The sequence below is a fragment of the Triturus cristatus genome, chromosome 6, assembly GCF_964204655.1.
Source record: "Triturus cristatus chromosome 6, aTriCri1.1, whole genome shotgun sequence".
Taxonomy (NCBI): domain Eukaryota; kingdom Metazoa; phylum Chordata; class Amphibia; order Caudata; family Salamandridae; genus Triturus; species Triturus cristatus.
The window spans coordinates 1,403,772,812-1,403,792,965 of NC_140589.1; the positions used below are offsets into that span (position 1 = coordinate 1,403,772,812).

At 46.7% G+C, this 20,154-nt stretch overlaps 1 long non-coding RNA gene across 1 annotated transcript in view; it reads left to right on the forward strand.

The window, feature by feature from the left end:
* The window catches only part of LOC146821471 (uncharacterized), a 59,122-nt gene extending 39,775 nt beyond the window's left edge, over nucleotides 1-19,347 (forward strand). Inside the window, exon 2 of the long non-coding RNA XR_014962722.1 lies at nucleotides 18,023-19,347. This is a non-coding gene — a long non-coding RNA (uncharacterized LOC146821471). The remainder of the gene's footprint in view (nucleotides 1-18,022) is intronic.
* The last annotated feature ends 807 nt before the right edge of the window (nucleotides 19,348-20,154 follow it).

The following is a 20,154-nucleotide window of genomic DNA, read 5'->3' on the forward strand; positions in this document are numbered from 1 at the left end:
ACTGCCGCGTTAAAGGATCAGTGCTCAGACACACTCATTAAAAACGAACAGGCAAGTACCTGCAACCTCACTGCTTGTGCAGACTGGCAAAAGCATACCTTGGGCTTGCAAATAGCTGCTTGCCAGTGCTGTGTTCAAGGTTTGGCCTGATCAGTGACGCACCTACTGTTGTTGCCATCTCTGCCACCCAGTGCAGTTTGCTGTAAGTGTGAGTGGCTGTGGAGTTGGGGCTGCTGGGAGTAGGCATGTCCATGGTCATGTATCTCATGACAGTAGGCTCCAGAGGGTTCCTTGCATAGTAGATTTTTGTGGGTCTGTGTTTTTGCACATCATGAACAACGTATACAATGCATTTTACACACGATTCAACATATATGGACTACATTAATACAATTGCATTTGAAACAAACTCATTAGCATTCAAGGGAGTAGCCAAATAATTAAAATACCCCCGACTTTGATCCCTCCCTCGAACGCAGTCATGTGAACAAAGCGAGTCAACTCTACCCACTCTAGATGAGGTACCTTAATCCAGCCTTCTGTCCATCTATTTCTCCATCCTTTAAGCCTGCCATGCATCCATCCATCTTTTCATGTTTTCTCGCGTACATCTATCCTCTCACCATTTCATCCATCTACTCTCTCATTACAATCTTGCATCCATCCTTCTACCCACACTTCCAACCATTCCTCCATACTTTTACCCATTCATCCATCTATTTGTTTTCATCCATCCACCAATCCACCCTCCTTTTATCAATCTACCAATACATCTTTTCACCCTTCTATCCAGCCATCTATTCATCCATCCACTCATTCATCCAGCCTTTCACCATTACAAACACTTTCTTTCACCCACTCATGTAAATCTTGTTTTCCCCGTCCATTCATTAGTCCTTTTATCCTTGCATTCATCTTTTCATCCACAGTTCCTTCCTTATTTTTATATGTCCTTATGTTATGTTATTAAAATGTATAAAGCGCGCAAACACCAAAAACGGTGTCTTGGCGCTAGTAGTCCAGAATGAGCAGGAACCTCTATTTGTTAAACAGCCAGATTTTAGGGGCCTTCCTGAAGGCTGTTAGAGAGGGAAGAGTTCTGAATTGGGGCGGCTGTTCCAGAGCTTCGTAGCCCCATTGTGAAACTCCTACCACCCCAATTGGCTTTGTGGAATCTGGGAGTAAGCATCAGTTTCGCTCCTTCAGAACGGAGATAGTTATTTGGGGCATATCGGTGCAATGACCACCTCAAGAACTGAGGGCTGGTGCTGTGAAGTGCCCTGTAAGTAATGCTAAGGACCTTAAAAATGATGCAGCTCCTGACTGGGAGCCAATGCAACTTCTGAAGGTTCTTTACAACCGATTGAAACTTGGCAATCCCTAGAAGAAGCCTAGCAGCGGCATTCTGAATCGTTTGAAGCTTATGTAGCTGCTTCTCGGGCATGCCAAGTTAGAGCCGTTGCAATAGTCCACTTTGGCAAGAATTAGCGATGTTACCACAGTTTTCTTGCTAACTGCTGGGATAAAAGGTAGGATTTTCCTAATCGCCTTAAGTAAAAAGAAACTAGATAAGGAGACGGTATTGACTTGTGCCTCGAAGTTCAGTTTCTCATCAATAATCACACCCAAGTTCTTAGCCTTGGAAGCTGGAATAGGTGCTGCTCTCAATTCGTCCGGCCACAAATTTTGAGACTAGCTCGGGGAAAAGTTGCCAAAGAGGACTATCTCAGTCTTTCCTTAGTTAAGCTTGAGGCAGTGTGAGCTCATCCATGAGCTGAGTGCCGACATGTACTCCCTAAATCTTTTGACCAGCGGCATACTGTTTTTGAAAACAGGCAAGACGATTTGAGTGTTGTCTGCATAAGATGTTAGTGCCAAGCCAAATAATCTGATTAATGCTGCTAGTTCTGACACATAAATATAAAAAAGGGTAGGACTCATTGAAGAGCCTTGTGGAACCCCGCAGGGGAGCACAAAAGAAAGGGATTTGTAGCTACCCAAGGCAACCGATTGTGTTCTACCAAATAGAAACGAGGAAACCAGTGCTAGAGCATTATCTGTGATGCCAATAGAATTCAGACGATTGAGACTGAGCATGTTGTTATCAACCTGCGTCCAACTACAGTAAGACTGGTAGATAGCTTAGAGGTGTTGGCCTGAGCAGTACAAGGGCTATTCAACTAAAAAATAACTGCAGAGTGGTCGGTCCAAGTTAGTGGCAAGATCTCTTTGATCTCAGTAAATCGCTATTAGTAAAGATTCCGTCTAGGGTTTGGCCAGCCAATGCGTGGGCCTTGTGACCTTTTGGCTTAGACCTGCCATGGTCAAAATGTCAAGTAAGGAGGGAGTATTATTGTCGGTGTCGGCTTCAAGATGAAAATGAAAGTCGCCCAGAATATGAAATAGTATCTTCAAGAGCACAAGTTTCAAGAAGTGAGTTAAGAGAGGTAAGGAACCCATTTTTGGCCACTAGCGGGCGATAAAGTAGTACCCCTTTAAATGAGAGACGATTTGCTATTTTTAGATTGAAAAGAAAGGCTTCGCAGTCTTGAAAGGATATAGGCTCGAAAGAGGCTTTATAATTATCGCAATATACTAACGCAAGTCTTCTTCCCTTTTTATGGGCTTTATCAAGTCTGAACTCCGTGAACCGCTGTGGGACAGCAGCACAGAAGTCCGGTCCTGCTGCCTGATCAGCCCAAGCTTCTGTAATGAAAAGCATATCTAAGTTCCAAGCATCTATCAGCTCAGCAATATCCAACTTATGTTTAGGCAGAGAGCGGGCGTTAATAAGGGCAACTCGCGTTACATAAGGAGCTATAGCAGTGTCTGTCGTAGGTGGCAGATTAGAAAGGAAAGGCAAGTGGTGTGCTAAATTCCGAGACAGAGAAAAACCACAGTTATCACTGCTGACCGGCTTCTTAAAAAGCAGAGTGCCTGGGTCGACAAGCACATTTTTTGGGCTAATGGAAGGTAACGGATTCGGTTCACACAGTTTCTTACCTGTATACGACATGCGCAATGCTGTCTGATTACAAAAATGAGCAGCATCCCTGGCGCTCGGCGCGACCCGGGCATGGATGGGCACAGACGGGCTTGCCTTTGGTGTGCTTGCTGCACTCGCCCACTGCGAGGACGTGCCGAGTTCTGCATGATATAGGCAGCCCTTAGAGGGGGTGGATTCCAGAAAAACAGGTGGGCAAAGTAATGCGGCCTTAAAACCAGGGTCCAGCAACTCCCACAGCTAAATTCATGCTCCTCTGGAAAAGCTGATTACTGGTAAAGAAACACAAATACAAACCAATAATGCAAAACGAAAACATAAAATGATTGAAAAGGGGAGATTTACTCCCTTTCAAGATGGCACCCAAATGCTAAGGGATCCAGGCACATCCCAAATGGCAGAGTGCTACAAGGAAAAGAAATGAGGGTGAGGTCCTGCTCAGGAGGAGCTCCACGGACACAACGAGTTCTGCATGATATAGGTGGCCCGTTGAGGGGGCGGATACCAGAAAAACAGGTGGGCAAAGTAATGCGGGCTTAAATCCGGGGTCCAGCAACCCCCACAGATAAATACAGGCTCCCCTGCAAAAGCTGATTACTGATCAAGAAAAACAAATACAAACCAATAGTGCAAACCGAAAACATTAAATGATTAAAAACGGGAGAATGAATCCCTTTCAAGATGACGCCCAAATGCTTAGAGGTCCATTCACATCCCAAATGGCAGAGTGGCTACAAGGAAAAGAAATGAGGGCGAGGTCCTGCTCAGGAGGAGCTGCGCGGACGTTCCGAGTTCTGCATGATACAGGCGGTCCGTTGAGGGAGCGGATACTAGAAAAACAGGTGGGAAAGTAACCCAGGCTTAAAACCATGGTCCAGGAACCTCCACAGCTAAATAGAGGCTCCCCTGCAAAAGGGAAACAAACCAGTAGTGCAAAACGAAAACATAAAATGATAAAAAATGGGAGAATTACTCCCTTTCAAGATGGCACCTAAATGCTTAGGGATCCAGGCACATCCCAAATGGCCTACAAGGAAAAGAAATGAGGGCGAGCTCCTGCTCTTTCTTCCAAACCTCTCTCCCACTCTCCCTTTTATTCCCTCTCTTTTTCACTTAATTTCTTTGCTGTGGTTAACCCCTGATCACTGTGTTGTTTATCATTTTCCTTAATTTTGATTTTTTTATAGCTTTTGTCTGCAGAGCTGCAGACAGGACAGGATCATAAATAACTATAAATGTCAACACCACCCCCGCTTAAGCTGTGAATGTGGGGGTTCATGTCGCCACTGCCAGCATGCATAGAAGTGTTTATTAATGTGCTTTGGCTAGGCCACATTTCTATTACAAACTCCGCAGCACAGGGGCAAGATGAAGTCACAACAGTTTATTTGCACTAATGTTGTTGTCCTGCTCCTGGTGAATCTTCTATAGTGTGGTAAATTTTTTACATGTAACTATGTTTTCCATTTTACATGAGACCTATTCATTCAAAGAAAGTTTTAATGCTTAATGCTTTATATTTGTTCGAGCATCTCCAGATGACATTAGCATAGAGGGTGCTGAAAAATTATTCAAATAAATGGGATAGTACTTAGCTGTTAAAGTATTGACCTTTATTTTTCTTGTATTCTAATTTGCTGAAGAAATTATACATCTGCTCACACCACAATAAATGTGAAGTTATTCTAATTTCCTATGCAAACATTGTGTATAAAAATTCTCTGTAGGGATTAGGATGTTAATTTTCCACAGCCTTTTCATGGTGGTCTGACCTTCATGAAAATTCTGTCAGAAAGGACTTTTGGGGCCCCTAGCAGGGCCCATCTCCCCCGTGGGCCACTGCTAAGTGGCCAGGGGAGCTCATGTGGTGTCCCGCAAAACATTCATGCACTGTGCGCCAGGCACCACTTGTTTGAAAAGTGCCATTTTGTACTGCGGCTTGTGCTGCAGCCTTTTTCCAGCCGAAGCAGAAGCCACAGTAGAAAAAGGTATTTTACGACCGCCTGCACAGCGGTCGTATCGTAATGGGGCGGGCAGTACCTCTGACGTCTCGTTGGGTGGTCACCTGCCCGCAGCGATGGTGGTCGGACCCTCGTCTGACCGCCATCGTAATGAAGCCCTTAGTTATTGAGTGGAGTACATTACCTAATTAACTGTATTGCTTTGCTAATTGGATGTTCGTGGGAGGTTCCTTTACCTGGGGACACATTGCCTCATCAAATTGAGGCTTAACACCGTCTCTGATCCAGTATACGGCGGGGGAGTTGATTGAGGTAAATGTTGGGGTAACATTTTGCTCCTACACTTGTATTCCCTGTACTCCTATAAGATGTGTATCTCACATACCTTTGTAGTCCTTAGCTGTGTATATGCCAGCAACACATTTTGTGGCTTTGGCCTTCCATAATATTACTGGTAGCTGTCCTCAGACACTGCTGCAGAAGCGATTACGTAACTATTCCATTCTTTTTTTTAAATATATCTTTATATTGAAATCAAAAAATACATGACAGCGGCAATCAGCATAATCGACATCATGTCGTGGAGTGCATTAAATTACAAGTCCCAGGACATTCAAGTTACCTCTCATGCCTATCATTGTATCTCTCTGTCTTCCGAGTCTAGTGGCATACATAGATCATTACATCTTTAATCTTCTATTGCCCGGGGAGTTTCACTAACAGGCAGACAGAGCACACTCCTACTCTCATTCCAGCGCCCCCAAATCTTGGTCTATTTGTTCAGACAACCCATGTTTTCATACACCGTCCTCTCCGCCTGCATACACCAATCAACATAATTTTCCCATTCACACAGGGTAGGTCCTTAAGCTGCCGCCCATTTTTTTGCTATGTTACATTTATCCACCGTGAGGCCCAGCGTAACCCATAGTCTCTCCCCTGATGTTTGGTCAGTCGACTCCCAAATATTCAATAAGCACCACTGAGTAGAGGCATTGATGTCTTTCCCACATAGCGATGTCATATAAGTCACAACCTCTCCTCAGTAGTCATGAATCACTGGGAATTCCGACCACATATGCAGGAAGGTGCCTTCTTGGCTACAACCTCTGGGACATTGTGTTGAATCTAGCCTGCCTATCTTGACCAAACTCACGCTTGTGTAGTATGTTCTATATAGTACTTTGAGCTGAACTAGTCTGAAACGTGAACTTATAGCCACCTCTCTAGGAGATGCAAGTGCCTCCATCCACTCTTCATCGTCTGTGTCCTAGGCCTTCCATTCATTTATTACGTAGTTTCTCCAGTACCGCAGAGGTATTATTTAGTATCTTGCGGTATTTCAGGGATATGACCTTTTCCTATAAATAGTCATCTAGTAACCTATCCTCTTGCGGGGTGGAGTTTGGAAGTGTTGTCCCCCTTGGAATAGCTTTCTGCAGTGCATGTCGTATATGGAGGTATCGGAAGGTTTCGCTCAATGCTAGTTCATAGTCTTTGCGAGCGCCGGTAGGGCTATCCCTCCATCATACCAGCTTAGTGTCAATTTTGTTAAAGCTATTCACGGGGTCCCCCCGCCCGTCCCTTAGAAGCGTTTGCACGAGCTCTTCAACTGCTTGGAAATATGCAGTCAGAACTAGGTATGGCGTATTTTGTAAAACATACCAAAAGGGATGCAATGCCATTATTTTATATAGGGAAGCTTTCCCCAACAGCGACAGGGGGAATATCCTCCAGTGTTGTACATCCGCATGGAGGAGTTGCCGGGGGGAGTCTAGATGACGCTCAGGAAAAACCACAGGGTCTCGTAGGTTACGTAAATACCTAAATATTGAACACCTTCTGTAACAACTCTTGCTGCACATGATCAGGGGAGTTGTGGTATCGGGCCCCTGAGGATATATATCAGCTCTTTGTCCCAATTTATGGTATAACCCTAGTATTTTTGATACAGGGCAAATATCTGGAATATCCTATGTAATGTGGAATGGGGGCTTGCCACATAGAGTAGTATGTCGTCTGCATAGAGGGAGATTCTATCCTCCCAGTTCTCAGACCATCTAAGTCCTCTAATCAGTGGGTCTCCCCGTATCCAAACCACCAGTGGCTCTAATACTAAAGCAAATATTAATGAGGAAAGGGGACAACCTTGTCTCATGCCCCTTTGTAGCAGGAAAAAAGTAGAACGTCCCCTTGTGCTAACGGGCTTGAGTTTATTAGCCGAATCCAGGCCAAGAGTGTTTGTCCAAATCCCATTTTCTCGAGGACCGCAAACAGCAAGGGCCATTATATCATGTTGAAAGCCATTCTGGCGTTCAATGACACCACTACCACTTTTTCTTGAATATATGTTACCCTTCCCACACCCTGTGAAGGTGTCTCAAGTTGAGCACAGTGTTCCTTCCTGGCATAAATCCTGACTGATCAGAATTAATCGATTTATATAACATGGGAGTCAACCGAGTTGCCAACACTTTTGCAAGTATTTTAATTTTAACCTCAGCATTCAACAGAGAGATCAGTCTATAAGATGCACAGCTCTCTGGCGGCTTACCCGTTTTATGTACTACCACAATATTGATGAGCCTCAACTATTCCATTCTCAAGTATTTATGGTATTGATCCATGCAGAGGTCATCCATCGTCACACAGGCATGCTAGTTGACGTTGACAGCCATGTTGTGGAGCAAGTCTCCCAGTATGACGTATTTTATATGTTTATATATTTGACTTTTTATATACCCCCTGGGGAATCAGAGTGCTTTAAAGGAAACATTAGGGGGAAAAATAGCATAATTCTAAAGAGCAAGGTGACAGGTGAGAGAACAGTGCACACTCATCGGCAGATCAAACAAATGACAACATTTGTAGAATAATAGGATAACTGAATCTGTGGAAAGGTAATTTGGCTACCACAGGGGGCTCGAATTTATCTGTTGCTTTCAATGTTGCCCTAAAAATGTATAGTTGTGATGTAAGAGTTGTGTATCTGCTACCTAAGTAGAGGTATCTCATAGTATTACTGTGCTTAGAAACTTACCTGAGCTAATACAAGATGTTTATAGTGTGACAAGGTGTTGAAGGTTTATGGGGATGTCCTTGGTCAAACTGAATCTCTTGAGGAGACATTCCCAGCTGTGATGGAATAGTTAGTTCTGTTTGCATGAACCTTATTATGGTGTTGTCTCTTCTCCAAGCCCTCATGCCACGCATGAATGTGTGCTTCATTTACAAATTCATAGTGATGAGGCTGGTTCACATCCTAGTGCAGTCTACAACATTCCCCTTCATCCTGACATTTGGGTGTTGGAAGGACAGAGAAAGTGGTGTTTCACAGCTTCAATTGCTTTGCTTTTGTATTTTGGGGAGCGCGTTTGTGGGTGTGTCATCCTGTCATATTCACTTCAGTTTTTATTTTGCTTTAATGATGTTCATGTGTACTTTGCACATGCTTTCTCAAAAGGATCTTCAGTTTCTATATGCTAATTCTTAGGCTTGGGTATTTATTGAACGTTATCTTTGTGATTTCCAAATTAGTTCAGTCGCAATTTCTTTGTTCATTTTCGCAGGATGTTTACTTCTGGTGGCAGCTTCACGCAGGGTTATATTCGGGGCATATTGTCACATTTAAAGCTGTCTATTTGTGCAATCATACAATATTTTTTTTTTCCAGAGTTTTATATAGCGCGAACTTGAACCGAAACGGGTATCAGAGCGCTTTACATAGCACCAGTTACGTTACATTAGTACACACATTCATTTTTGCTAGGCATGCACATCAAGTGAAGTTTTTGAACAACGAATTGTGAGATCAGGGTTAACCTTGATGCTTCCATAAAAAAGTTACGCTCACTTGCCAATAAGGTTAGCGCTGTTTGCCCTCCTCATTAATGAGCCACTAATCTGAGACGCAAGTAACATCCTAATAGAATATTGCTTACTCCACCATGTAAGAAAAAGTGAGATCTGCAGGAGGCCAATATGCATTGCCAGGCCTCACTAACTGGTCCTGTCTTCTTCCAGTATTCCCAAAATCAAAGAAATGAGCGGGACTGCTCAGGACCCGTTCCATCAAACCACCTTTCTCCAGGCAAAGACCTGATGGTTTACATCAGGAACACTGTCCACGGTATTGAAGTGCGCACATTACAATAAGCATTGACTTCCCCACCATAGCAATAACTTCATACCATGTGTGATTCAAATGATATCAAAAAATTGTACAAATAGAGGAGTTGCTAACTTCTCACATTAATAAAGAATTTGTAATCCTAGTCAGGAGAACTCCTATGCATAGAGATCATAATTCTAGCAAGATTACTCCAACACTAAAATGCACATTAAAGCAGTAGCGGCTGGCACATACCTCTTTGCGGCTTCCTCCGGTAGCAGCTGGCAGAGAATGATAGTGGAGGGGCTGGGGACAGGGGGCAGGGGGGGAGGTGGCAGGAGGGGGGATACAAAATACAACAAAATAAAACGTACCTCTTTGCGGCTTCCTCCGTCGTACCTCTCCATCGTTCCTCTCATCTCTCAAGGGCCGGAACCAGGAAGCAAGCAGGCTCCTTCCACTAAGCCAATCACAACGCAGCGTTGTGATTGGTCTGTGCTCCGTGGTTCGGCGCTCAGATGGGGAATGGGAGGCTGGGCATGTTTCTCACCAGGCTGAGCATTACAGCCTGGTGGGGATCATGCAACGTGCGCATGAATGTTTGGCCGGCCCATGACGACCGGCCAAACAGTCATACGCACTAGGAGTGTGCTAACCACTCCTCCACCTGTGCCTTCAGCCCTGCCCCGTCCTAAACCAGCCCCGAACCTATGAAAAACTCTGAACCTATGAAAAATAAACTGATAATAGCATAGTTATTACTATTTTATTTTTCCTGCTCTGAGAGCAGTGGAGTGACGCTCCTCCGCCTTAGCGAACGAGACCCCTCTGCATCAAACTCTAAAACCTTGTTTATCCAGAATACTTTTCTGAGAACAAGGTCCTTGATAACCCATAATTCCAATTTTTTTACAGAGGTTCCGTCTGCAGCAACTAAGTATCACAATTGTCTAACAAATAATGCTCTGAAACATGAGGAATTTATACTCAATAGATCTAGGATGGCGGTGACCATTGTCCATGTTGAATGAGTCCTGTGGTGCCTTAGGAAATGTAGTTTGTATAGATTTCACTTGAGTTCTATGCGTGGAGCTAGTGTTGTAGCCGCAAAGCCTCCCACCAAGCAGCGCCTGTACATTGCAATCTCCATTGACAACCTCTACAGAGAAAATCTCGAGAACCCTTGAAGTTCAATGCCTGCCAAGAATACATACGTGAGTACAATCCATGGATCATGACAGAAAATTACGAAGCGTTTAGGGAAGAATTACAAACTGGCTTTGAGTGCTGTAAACCTAACAGGACTTGCGTGAATCAATTGCTATGTGCTAGTAACCCTGGAGAGGTCTGAGACTGGATGGCGGCCAAAGCAAACTGGTCACCTATGGGTAATGCAACAATGATCACTTGGAGAGATGCTTTTTTGAGTGCAATTACTGGTCTGTCCTACTAAAACTGGTTGATCCAAAATTAACAATTGTAAATAAACAAATGTAAAAGGTGAAACTCCTGATGATTTCCTCGATTGATTGAAAGACACCTCTGGCGGTCCTTCTGGTATTATGAACGATTGCGCAACCTCACCAGAGGAATGTGGAGCTGCTTTTGATCAGTGATTGTTGCCAAAGTGCAGAAACAGCCGCGAACCATGTGTGGGTTTGCAAAACTAGCCTGAATTGTTTTCATTTGCAAATTCTTGTGCTGTTAAAGAATGAATCCACAAAATCTAAATTAATAACTTTACAAATGCAATCTTTCAACAAAAGGTCAGAGGGAGGGGTAGAGAAGGGAAGGGTGGACAAGAGGTGAAAGTGCAAGGAGCAGCAAAGGCTGGGCAAGAGGACAATGTGCTACACCTGGTAACCTCTCCAGTTTCAACCGTGGTCACTTGAGACATTGGAAACAAGTTTATATGCTTCAGGGTTTTCGTGATCAGCCTGAACAACCTGACTTATCTCTCCTTCCAGAAAGGTATCTTGCATTTTAGGACAATCTGATGGGAGCAGACTGTTCTGTAAGCCCTTTGATCCCGATAACCAGGAAGGGTTGTATGTGCGATGTGTCAACAATAGGAAGCCCACTGCCTGATTTATTGATGCCACTTTTCTGATTGATCCAGTTGGGATTTTAGATACATCCACACCCTATTACTCATCCTATGTCTGTCTCCTTTGGCCTGACTATTTACCGACATACTTTCCTTTTAAGTCTCCAACTCTCCTGGGAATCCTGCTGGGGATGGACTTACTGTGTAAAATGAAACTGAACCGTTCTGCTTCCTGCATTGGTGTTGGTGTGAACTGTGCATTGTCCCACGCTTGATGACATTTTGGATGTCCAGTTAAAAATTAAAATGCTGTTTTAACTGTGCAGTGCAAAAAACATGTTCCAGTAATGTTAATGACAACAACGGGAATTTACAAAGATATTGCTGCTCTGTTGAAACATAAAAGTTCCTGATTCCTATTTTTACCATCTGTTGTGCCTCTTTACTAAGCAAACACAAGGAGATGATGGACGGAGCGCTAAAACTTTTCAGACACTCACCCCCAGTCACAGATCTCGGTTGAATCCATCATCGTTCTTTAGCTCACTTCGCCACCCCAGTTCAGACACAGCTATATGCAAATCATTCTTGACCCTTTGCCTCATGGGAACAGTCCAGCCCAAACTGCCAAGTCGTGTCTTCCCTGGAGTGGAAACAAGCATCCTGGGACCGGATTCGGGCTAACAGCCTTCATCAGCCAGGCTAGCTTGAATCCAGTGGCAAAATGGTCAAGGAATCCACATCTGGGCATACCCTGCCAACTTAGGGCAAACAAAGCATACACAAGGAGATGATGGACATAGCGCCCCTATACTACCCATCAAGAAGCCTAGCAAAAAACAAATAGTGATAGTACAAGATTTGTGATGCATTTATGCTGTTGTATTGCTCAGTCTTCTTACTATGCTGAATCCAGCTACCATCCTCTCATGTATGGCATCGACTGCCACATGGTTCACTCTTGTCAATTTGTGTTCTGCTTTCTTCTCTATCCGTATACACCATGAAAGTCTGTTCCTTTTCACAGTCTGTTCCATGCCGCTTTTTTCCTGGTTTTGTCAAGCATTTGTGCTTGTCTTGCCGATCTGTGTTTTTCTCTGTTTTGCCCGTTTTTTGTCATTTATTTTTGCCTGTTTGTATTTTAAAGTGTGCGCTCTCCTTCCTTGTTGCCCGCCTACCGCGCCACCCCCCGCCTTCCCTTCCCGCCACCGCCGCTTGTCCCCGCCCCTTTTTTTCTGTATCCCTCCCCGCTCCCGCCTCCCAGCTGCCCCGCCCACCCGCGCACTTCGCCTTAAATGGCGACCGTGCGAACGCGCAGCGGTCACGCGCAGCGGGCGCGCCGTTTGTGCGCCGAAGGCGCGCCAAAGGTAAGCCCGTCTGCGCCCGTCCGCGACCGGATCGCGACCAGCGCCAGGACCCCTGGCCCCCGAAGAGCCCGACCGACCCGCCTGACGTACTCCGCCGCCACCCTCATCGCACTCAACACCGGCCGACTCCCAGAATGCCATCAAGCCACACCACGACACACCCACGGACCTTTCAGCTGCCACGCCTGCAAGTTCTCCTGCATCCGGACTAGCCCCGCACCAGCACCCGCCAAGCCGAACACCAGCAGCACCCACCTCAAGTGCATCCTGCTCAACACCCGCTCCGTCCACAGACACGCCATCGAACTCTGGAACCTCCTAGACGCCACAGCCCCTGACGTTGCCTTCCTCACGGAGACCTGGATGAACGCCTCTTCAGCTCCCGACATCGCCATCGCCATCCCAGAGAGCTACATGATCATCCGGAGGGACCGCAACGCCAACCAGATGGGAGGAGGCATCGCCATCATCCACAGGAACACCATCCGTCTCACGACCAGCACCGACAACACCCTGACCAGCGCCGAACACCTGCACTTCCAGATCCACACCAACCCGAACACCACCCTCAGAGGCACCCTGATCTACCGACCCCCTGGACCACGCACGCAATTCAGCGAGGACATCGCCGACTTCGTCAGCCCGCATGCCCTCCCCTCCGCCGACTACATCCTCCTGGGGGACCTGAACTTCCACCTGGAGAACAACAACGACCACAACACCAGCACCCTGCTCGACAACCTCGCCAACCTGGGACTCAAGCAACTGGTGTCCACCCCCACCCACCTCGCCGGACACACACTCGACGCCGTCTTCTCATCCAGCACAGACATCAACTTCAGCCACGCCACAGAGCTTCAATGGACGGACCACAGCTGCGTCCACTTCACCTTCAAGAGAACGACGACCCACCAACACCAGCAACACACCGCCCGCAGAAGCTGGAACAAGATCACAGCAGACCAGCTCGCCACCTCCCTGAGCCAACACCCTCCTGCCAGCTCAGCGAACCCCAGCCAGGCCGCCGACAACCTCACGAAGTGGATCACCACCTGCGCGGACGAGCTCGCCCCGCTGAGGACCCCGCCCAGCAGACCCGCCAGCAAGAAGGCCCCATGGTTCACCGACGAACTCAAGAGCTCCAAGAAGAACTGCCGAGCCCTCGAGAAAGCCTGGAAAAAGGACCCGACACCGGACAACAGGACCTCCTACAAACTGGCCACCCGGAAACACCACCAGCTGATCCGCGCCGCCAAGAGAACAGCATTCAAGGACCGGCTGGACAACAACGCACACAACAGCAAGGAACTCTTCAACATCGTGAAAGAGCTTTCCAACCCCAGAGCAGGAAACAACGACATCACCCCATCACAAGACCTCTGCAACTCCCTCGCCTCATACTTCCACAACAAGATCACGGACATACACAGCAGTTTCAACAACCAACCAACGCACACCACGACCGACCTGCCACCCCCCCCCACCACCACCCTCCACGCCTGGACCCCGATCAGCACAGAAGACACCATCCGCACGATGAACTCCATCCACTCCGGATCACCAACCGACCCCTGCCCTCACCACGTCTTCAACAAGGCCGACGCTGTCATCGCACCCCACCTGCGAGACATCATCAACACATCCTTCGACACCGCCATCTTCCCCGAAAGCTGGAAACACGCCGAACTCAGCGCTCTACTCAAAAAACCAACAGCGGACCCCACCGACCTCAAGAATTACCGCCCCATCTCGCTTCTACCGTTTCCAGCCAAAGTCATCGAGAAGACCGTCAACAAGCAGATGGCCGCCTTCCTCGAGACGAACGGATCCCTCGACCCCTCACAGTCCGGCTTCCGAGCCAAACACAGCACCGAGACCGCCCTCATCGCCGCCACCGATGACATCCGAGCCCTGATGGACAAGGGAGAAACAGCGGCCCTCATCCTCCTAGACCTCTCCGCGGCATTCGACACGGTCTGCCACCGCACCCTAACACGGCGCCTCAGCAACATCGGTATCCAGGACAAGGCGCTGGAATGGATCATCTCCTTCCTCGACGGAAGAACACAGCGAGTCCGCCTACCACCGTACAAGTCAGAGGCCTCCGAAGTCATCTGCGGCGTCCCCCAAGGATCATCACTGAGCCCCACCCTCTTCAACGCCTACATGAGCCCCCTCGCGGCCATCGTACGCAAACACCACCTCAGCATCATCTCCTACGCCGACGACACCCAGCTGATCCTCTCCCTGACCAACAACCCCGCCGCCGCCAGAGCCAACCTGCACGAAGGGATGAAAGAGGTAGCCGAGTGGATGACGACCAGCCGCCTGAAACTGAACTCGGACAAGACGGAGGTCCTCATCCTGGGCTCTTCACCCTCCGCCTGGGACGACTCCTGGTGGCCTCCCGCCCTGGGCACCGCGCCCAAACCGACAGACCATGCACGAAACCTGGGCTTCATCCTGGACTCCTCCCTCTCCATGACCAGGCAAGTCAACAGCGTCTCCTCGGCGTGCTTCAACATCCTACGCATGCTACGAAAGATCTTTTGGTGGATCCCCTCAGAGACCAGGAAGACCGTCACCCAGGCCCTCGTCACCAGCCGACTGGACTACGGCAACGCCCTCTACGCCGGGACCACCGCCAAGCTCCAGAAGAGACTCCAGCGGATCCAAAACGCCTCAGCCAGACTCACCCTCGACATCCCACGATCCAGCCACATCTCCGGTCATCTGAGAGACCTTCACTGGCTCCCCATCAACAAGAGAATCACCTTCCGCCTCCTCACCCACGCACACAAAGCCCTACACGACCAAGGCCCGAGCTACCTCAACAGCCGAGTCAACTTCTACGCTCCCAAACGCCACCTCCGATCAGCCAACCACGCCCTCGCCGCCGTCCCCCGCATCCGAAGAGCGACTACAGGAGGAAGGTCCTTCTCCTACCTGGCCGCCAAGACCTGGAACTCCCTCCCGTCCGACCTGCGCCTGACCCAAGACCACCTCTCCTTCAGGAAGAAGCTGAAGACCTGGCTGTTCGAGCAGTAGCGGCACCCCACCTCCCCAGCGCCTTGAGACCCAACGGGTACGTAGCGCGCTTTATAAGTGTCACTGATTGATTGATTGATTGATCAGCTTTCATATGACGTGGGCCTGGCTCCTACAGAAGGATCCAGAGTTACTTTCTCTCTTTTCAAAACCATGTAAGAAACATATAGACATCCTGATCTTTACAAGTGGGTCTACACTGGTACAATATGTTGATGAACTGTTGGCTGCCTCTGATTCCTATGACTAATGCAAACATGACTCCCTGTATTTCCTTACTGCATTAGATAAACAAGGACACAAAGCCTCTTGTGAAAAGGTGCCATTCTAAATGGAAGTATTTAAATCGCGTGGGTGTCCAAAGAAATGGGATAGGAAATGGAGCAAATGGAATGTTTACTGTGGCAACCTATGTATATCCCCATCAGTGGAGCTGGAAATGTAAAGAAGGGAAGAATATGATGTTGGGGTATTATGGTTGTAACCATTTTCTCCTTACCTATGATGATGCAGCATTGTACAACTATTTGAGATGGTAACTGGAAATGTATGTGACTTTAATGTTCAATTAATAAAAAAATGTATATTAAAAAAAAGTGCATTTTTGTTGACCTCATGTTTGATATTTGGGTCACAAAATCTCCACCACAGAAAGACACATGTTCTTTGATTGCATCAAAGGGGATGGCTAAAATGCATTTTGAGCTATGTCACTATTGTAAAACTATTACAAGACCTTGTTAAAATGATACTTTAATAGCTTTGCCCATGAAAGCTGAACAAGCCTTTGTGTCTTTTAAACATGCTTCGCCTCCTGCCCCAATCAAGGTTTACCTGATTACAATAAACTGTTAACTTTGTATTTTTTTATTTATTTTAATATTTTTTTAACAGAGTTTTATATAGCGCGAACTTGACCCAGTATCAGAGCACTTTACATAGCACCAGTTGTGTTACATGAGGACACACATTCATTTTTTGTTAGGCACAGGGAGATTAAGTGATTTGCCCAGAATCACAGGATTTTCAGCGTCATTGCCGAGACTGGAACCCGGTTCCACAGATTCGAGGTCAATCGCCCTAGCCGTTAGGCCAACTCCTCTCTCCGTATAGCCACGAGAGAAGGGCTTTGAGCTCAGACTGTTTATGGAAGACCAAGTGGTTAAAACAATCCTATTGTGTTCTATTCCTCTGTTCTTGATCCTGTGGTTACAGGGCTACCTCCATGTTTGCGTGCTGTAGTGGCAGCTGTCCATCTTGTTGAAGTGTCTGAAGATGTTGTTCTTGCGTCACCTCTCACTGTTGCTGTACCTCATGCTGTGGCTGCACTATTGCTAACAATGAAAATGAAGCATCTTTCAATGTCTAGGTTATCTAAATATTAAATATTGTTAGTTTCTTCCTCTCACATTACCTTGGTCAGATTCCCTGTGCTGAATTCAGCGTCATTGTTTCCCACTTACCTTAATGGAGAACCTCACAATTGTCGCTTCTCCACTGGCCACCTCACAAAGGTCTGCATTGATCCCACTGACACATCCCTCCCTAACTTTGCTATTCTATATTATGTTGATGATTCTTGTCTCAAAGATGATGAAAGAAAAATTCTTACTGGGCTTCTGGTTTGTATCATCTATGAAATTATTGAGAGTCGATGTTTACCATGAGTGCATTCTGCCCAAGTAGTTGAGTGGATTGTTCTTACCCGTACTTGTTCTTTCACTGATTACACCTTTGGGGTGCCCATGATTTTGGATGCCTGTGGATGCATCAAGGTTCCTCACTTCTGCAGGTATCCCCATTAACAATGGATCATATATAAAAGAGTTAAATGATGCCCTCCAACTGACAAATAAAGAGGCAATTATTAAGTGTGCTGCCCACCATTCTGCTCAAGAAGAAGAGTTAGTTATTGCATATCCTGACAGGATTGCTATAAATGCGGTCTTATCCTCAGAATCTAATGTGCCCCTGTATATGCCTTAAACTGCTGAGCCCCTTATGTCTGCCCAACAACATCTTGCTGACATAAAAGAAAAAGCGGGTGAAGCCAAAAATGATAGACATGGACAAAGTACAGGTGTCATAGACATCCAGACAGATTTTGATGTGACAAGACTGGTAAACTCGTTGCTCCCAAAATACTGCTTCATAAATTAACCTGGTTATATCCTGGTATTGCACATGTCGGCTAAGATGGTATTATCTGTGCTGCTGACACCCTTTGTGTTGCACCTTATTTCCATTCTATTGCTCAATAAAACAGCTACACAACTTCTATTTATCAAGCTCACCATGTTGGAAAAGCACCATATGTTTATGTTCTTGTATGGATGAGTATGTTTTTTGGATGGGTCAAAATTATCACGGTCAGACCAATGATTGTTCCCTCCACCCCTCCAGCATCTTCAACTTTACTTGATTTACAACTTTCTGATCATATTACTTTAGAGTACTGCAAGTAACTATTTGCTCTCTCAACAGCTTCTGTTCCTGGGTTCAAGCTGCACCTCCCACCACCCAACTGAAGTCTGCCATGATCTACAGACCAGTGACTGACTCTTCCCTAATATACACTAGTGAAAGTTGTCCTTTCAGCCCAGGTGGCGAGATCTATTCCAAGTCCTGCTCATCACCAACACTGACGTTGAATGCCGAGGACTGCCCGTTTTGATACGCGAATCACACTGTAATCAGACTGCAGAGACAAGAGACACTGGACAAGCTGAAACGGGTACTGCTGCACTCGCAGGTGCAATACAATGATGCAGCCAAGATACAGATCCTCCTCCTGCCCAAAGCTAGGTCGTATTACCCCTGTAGTGTGATGCTTCCAAGCTAGGCAGATCTGGCCGGCTCTCTTTACAGCAAGTCTATTTAGTTGGTTCATTGAAAGGCTGTGGCAAGATGGATGGTCAGTGTGCTGGAACTGCGCAGAGCTTGATGCCTTCTCCAAATGCAAGCAGTTGATGTACAAAATCAATAGACATTAAACTAAATCTCTTTTCATGCCGGCGACTATGCTGCCATGCACCCACAGAGTACAATGATTGTGCGTCTATGATCCTTATGTCTTTCGAATGGATGAAACAGTGTACTGACCTACACCTCTATGGGCATTTTATACCTGAATGTGATAACTATAACACCCAAATTACCCTTGAAGCCTGATGTGCTTTTGCTCAAACAAGAGCATCTACCTCTTTCTATCCATCAATCCATCTATAGTCAGGAGCCCAAAGTTTGCAAAAACGGAAATGGCAGCATCATGCTGGAAGAGGCGAATGTAACGTTACCATTCTTACGAGGACTGCCCCAATCCCTTTCGCAGTTGTTACCCAGTTTGAGATTCCAAGAACAATTTTTCCATCTGGTGTGTCTCATGTCAAACTGGAACTTGCAGTGATTGTGGCAACTGTGGCTCCCAAAGACTCTTCTAGTTCCTGTTATCCTGGACCTGTTGTGCTCACCATCGGACATCACATTGCATCCGGCCTGTTGTGGTGTGGTAGAAGGAGGAGACATTTCAGAGGCTGCATGATTTCTTGCTTTCCTGGTACTAAGCTTTGGAATGGGTCTAGCTATCCATGAGATTCTCCAAGTTGCTAAAGTATTGGTGGAGGTAACTAATTCGACTGCTAATGCCCCTGAGGTAAAGACTACCCAATTAGTGGCACAATTACTGCGCTATTACAGACCTGGATTTTATCTTAGCTACTATAGCTGGTGTTTGTCCTATAATAGGTGTTGAATGTTGTACTTACATGACTGACCTTTCTGTAGAAATTAATGAACAGATTGACAATGAATGTGAAAGTGTTAAACTCTTTTGCACTATTGATGAGGGTTTTGAAAAACAGGACCTCAGATCCTTGATAATAAAACATCTTTGGAGGATGAGGTTTGAAAAGTCTTACAATTGTTTTCATTATTCGTGTTCTTCTGATATACATTCTCATTTGAGCCTGCATTGCTTCCATGATAATCTCACAGGCGGAGAGAGTACTTCCCCAACGTGCAACTTAACTGCCTATGATGATGACAATGACAATGATTATGATGGTGATGATAAGCTTCATTTTGGTACCTTGGGAAGTAGAGGAGAGAGTGAAGGGCAAGAAATATTTTGATTGATGAATATTGAACTGTTCCTCTTCTTGCCTGCTTGCAGTTTGTTTCTTTCCATTGCTGCATTTTCTGGAGGGGCAGAGTGTCCTGTCTGCCGCTGTATTCTTCGAGGGGGCTGTCGCTCACAGACCCTGGTGGGACTCACAGTCCCAGGGTGCAACACCTGACTCGCTTCAGCTGGTGCTGCTTGGGGAGGCGGGGTCAACGCGCTTGAAAGCGCTGCCTGCCCCACGCAGCGCGGGTTCCTCTTCTTGCCTGCCTGCAGTTTGTTTCTTTCCATTGCTGCATTTTCTGGAGGGGCAGAGTGTCCTGTCTGCCGCTGTATTCTTCGAGGGGGCTGTCGCTCACACACCCTGGTGGGACTCACTGTCCCAGGGTGCAACACCTGACTTGCTTCAGCTGGTGCTGCTTGGGGAGGAGGGGTCAACGCGCTTGAAAGCGCTGCCTGCCCCACGCAATGCGGGACTCAGCGAGGACGAATCCCGGAC